The 4,227-nt window shown below is 35.0% G+C and overlaps 1 long non-coding RNA gene across 1 annotated transcript; it reads right to left on the bottom strand.

Annotated features, from left to right (window-relative positions):
• Window positions 1–1,545: 1,545 nt before the first annotated feature.
• Window positions 1,546–2,308, bottom strand: LOC124437355. The gene is made up of 3 exons (XR_006945664.1): window positions 2,219–2,308; window positions 1,784–1,999; window positions 1,546–1,619 (listed from the first exon to the last, which is right to left on the bottom strand). It is a non-coding gene; the product is annotated as an uncharacterized LOC124437355 (long non-coding RNA).
• Between the last annotated feature and the right edge of the window lie 1,919 nt (window positions 2,309–4,227).

Here is a 4,227-nt window from a genome sequence, read left to right as displayed (position 1 = left end):
ACTATTTGTAGGAATTTTGTCTTTGGAAAGTTTATTGAACAAGTGCCTTACTCTTGGACATGCGTCATCACGAATACACTCTTTCCCAATACCTGGTAGTTTCTGCGACAGTATAAAAGTATCGCAAATCTGTTGTGGAACATATTGGGTACCATTAAACATTTTCAGCAAAAAGTGGTTGTTGGCTTCGAATGCAAAGGCAGAAGTAGCCCAAAGTGGCCCGCAGTTCCTTACGCCTTCCGCTAAATGCGTCATAACGTGTACATTGAATGTACAGTTAGTCAAACCGTACAACTTTTCCATATCAGTTGCAAATTTAACAAGGCATGCGTTGGCTCGTGATAACATTTCATCACTAATTCTATTACCAAGTAATGTATGTACACCATGTACTAGCAAAAACAAATGCTCTAAATATTCACGAGGAAGCAAGCCATTTAGAACCACAAGACCATAAAAAAGAAATGCTCGTCACTCCGACGCTTCCCAAAATTTTCGCTCTTTTATTGATCTAGGGGCTCTAGTTATTTCAGAAGGCGGGCATATTACAGACAAACGTTCATCTAATAGCTCGACGTTTCTTCCCAAATAAAAGTTCTTTTCGTGGTTTCTCGAATCAAGCCAAAGATTGCACAGTTGACGGACTACTCCTTGACACACAGAATGCATATACTCCGGTGTAAAGCCTCTCACTGTATCAAATGTGGGAAGAATGTCGATACGCGAAAGCCCTTTTACCCCATTAACTGCTTCTTTTCTCATTTCAGCTTCGAAAGCATATTCAGCTTGATTCTGTGACGTTCTTGAGCTTTGATGACCACGCTGTGGATAGTAACGAGTTGGAGGACCTCTATTACGGAGAACAGACACACCTTCATGTTCACACCAATCGCACCCGTACTTACCATTAAACTGCTTGCAGTTTCTCAACATTGCACGAGCTGGGCTGTCGCTGGAACATACTAATGCGAAAACTTTGCGAGGTATAATTTCTTCACGTAAAAGAAATCCCTTTTTTTCCAAATCATGGCATTCGTTCACAAATGCTTCAAGAAAAGTGTTCATCTGTGGTTTTGTCGCACCAAACCACAAACCTGTAAGTAGAATATTCTTGGAACGAAGGTGAGGAGGTAACTCGTTTATCATACATTGATAGGCCAAATAGAGTATTGTGATGACTTAAAACAGGAATGCCATCTGCATTCCAAGTTAAAGAAATGTCATTTTCGCCATAGCTTTATCCCTTATCAGGCTCTTATATAGTTTACCCGTAGTTACGTCTGATATAACAGTTGATTCAGTCAAAATTTCCAAATTCCTGTTGGTTAAATATTCATAAAGAATGGGATCAGACAGGAGCTGCTTAAGTTGTTCTTTAGTGGAATATGAAGAAAAAGGTGCCGTTCTTCATGCTGTTTTCGCGATTGAAAGGTGTATCACATTCATCACACTTTGTGCTTTCTGCGCTTGTTCCAATGTACGACAAACATGACTCGCAATAAAATGAGCCTGCAAAGTATAACAATTAATTTTTCAGGAGGGATATAAACTGTAAATCCGTAACGTTATTTGCCGCTAGTTCTAATCCAGTTCGATCATTTTCATCAAGAATACAAGCCCTAAATATGCAGAATTCGAATTGTTTCACCACTTTTCTTCTTTAAATTGCACAAAATAAAGTTGAATTTTAAGATATTAAATGCACGAAGCTAACTACGTATTCCAGTCGAAAGTCGTTATAAAGAAAACCATATTAGAAAAATTCAAGATAGTTTTCTTTTACCTGAGATTCCTCCACTTGAATTGCTTTGTAGAACTTATACTTGCTGGATGGAAACGTGCTCGGCAAAATCAAACTCAAAATGTCGAGTAGATCAGTCAAAGCTGCATCTGTTAAATTGTTCTTTAATAAAAATGCGACGAGCAGGAGAACACTTTGAGACTTTGTTATAAGAGCACCAGGATATATTTCTTCATCACCATTTTCGATGTTTAAAACCTAAATACAAATTCTGAGTGTAAATCGGAATGTAGTAGCTATTATATGGTGGGGAGGAAGTTCATGTTAATATATTCATGTACCATAATCAATAATTAAAATGGATTTCAAAATTGATAAAATAGAACACACACAAAAAAGTGAATATTAGCCCTCTTTCCCAATCCTTGATCTTCTGCCTACCCTGGTTCTACGTACTGTATGATGTTTCACATTCACCTGCAGTGCTTCATGTCCAAGGCCATTATTACTAAGCTGGAAATCAACATCAATTTTTCCATTCTCCTGACATGCCTGTGCCTGTGTCTCTTGATCATTTTGATGAAATTGAATCTAATTTTTAAATATGTGTTCCATTGATTAAAGCGTTAATGAAACAAAATTTTGCCAGACTGTTTTCTAAATACATTACAATAACTATTCAAGCTCATCTAGCATCTTACAAACTATTTTTTAAATATAAAGATGTTTACTGTGTTTGCATAGTCTTATCCAATCAAGGAGACCTTTGGGAGAACTTGCAGATCAGTGCAAGCCAGAACGTTGAGGGTTGCACCTGCTCGAAAGTTCTCAAAACGTCTCCGAGGTTTGCATAAGCCAGTGCAAACGAAAAATATCTTTTATTTCTTTTCAAAATAACAATAATGCGAAACAGAGAAAACGTTCTAATATTCTTTTAACATGTATTCATGATGGACTTGCAACATCTTTTAGATTGATTGATTGATTTGATTGGCTGAGCGCAGATTGTTTTTCAAAGGCTAATGCAATGCAAAAATTTCGATTACCTGACAAAAAAATGGTGAAAGGATTCATAAAGGCAAAGCTAAACAACAGCGAAAGATGTAAAAAATTAAAAAAGTAGTAGCGTACCCAACTGATTTAACATAATTTTTATTTTTGATAGATAATTTTCATGTTTTTTTCTAGTTATACATACATATACGTTATTTGTATTATTATTGGTAATTTTGCAATTTTATTAACGTATGCAAGTTTAAAATTTTTAAAGTTCTATTAAATTGTTGGTTTTCTATATATTTAATGGTCATCTACAGTCATGTGTCTGTTTTTATGACTTATCATCTATGATCTGTAGAATTTATAGTCTTTCAAGTCTTATAGAAACTTGTGGGGCAAAACTGTCATTTAAAATCATGTAGAATTCCTATGTATGTTTAGAACTCCCCATGACAATTAGATTATGTAGCAATTCACGTGAGATTTTATAAAAATACGATTAAATTCTGTTGTAATCTGTAAGCAATAGTTTAGCCTCTTTACAAAATTCTTTTAAAAGGTTTTGTGGGAATTTTCGCCGAATACAATTCTTATACAATTCTTGCAGGATCTTATTGCAGTTGTTGTACAAATTTGTATGGGAATGCTTGTGCAGGAATTCCAATAGGATTCTTTGTAAGAAATTCGTATAGGAATTCTTGTAGAGTCATATATGAATTCCTATAGGTTCCTAAGCATGCTACACGTTGTTCTATGGAACAGGCCAATTTCCAATGGGGATCCTATAGGAAGTTTAATAGAATTTGGAGATCAGGTAAAATTCTTATAGCAATAATTTGTTTAGGAAAACTTGTGGGAATTCCAATGGGATTCCTTTTGTAAGAACTAACATAGGGTGTAGAATTCCTATAGGTTCTTACAGCATCCTATAGATTATTCCTATAGGCTCATGGGCCAATTTCCAATAGGATCCTGTAGAAAGTTTTAATAGGAATTCCTATTGATAATTTTCGTAAGGGATGTGCATCGTGAAGCAGGTTGACGTACTACTTATTTGCCAAAGTTATAGTAGGTTTGATCAACTGGACCCTATGTATCGGCTTTTGGATGGTGTTATCTATTTGTCTGAGACTAGACTTTTGAGGTTCGATACAATGTGTTAATATCACAGGAGAAGATGAATAATAATGAATGAGAGTTAATGATATTAAATTAACTAATAGGCTTTTCAATTAATTTGGTAAATGTTTACGAAACAAATTGTCACGACTGATATTGAGTGCACTTATGATACAAATAGTTCAACTCGTATATTAGTTAAGATATGGTTTAGAACCATAAAATGCTGTTGCAAGAAATGTTGCAGCCATGACATATTAGTGTTGTAAACTTTAGTAAACTAGGCTGGTTGCCTTTTTTTGACGAAATAAAACTAAACAAATGTGCCATGATTTTTAAGAGCCTAAAATGCGATGTTCCTATTTATA

Source organism: Xenia sp. Carnegie-2017, unplaced genomic scaffold (assembly GCF_021976095.1).
Source record: "Xenia sp. Carnegie-2017 unplaced genomic scaffold, XeniaSp_v1 HiC_scaffold_16, whole genome shotgun sequence".
In the NCBI taxonomy this organism is placed as follows: domain Eukaryota; kingdom Metazoa; phylum Cnidaria; class Anthozoa; order Malacalcyonacea; family Xeniidae; genus Xenia; species Xenia sp. Carnegie-2017.
The sequence above is the reverse complement of the archived record's forward strand: the minus strand, read 5'-3'. Positions and strand labels throughout refer to the sequence as shown.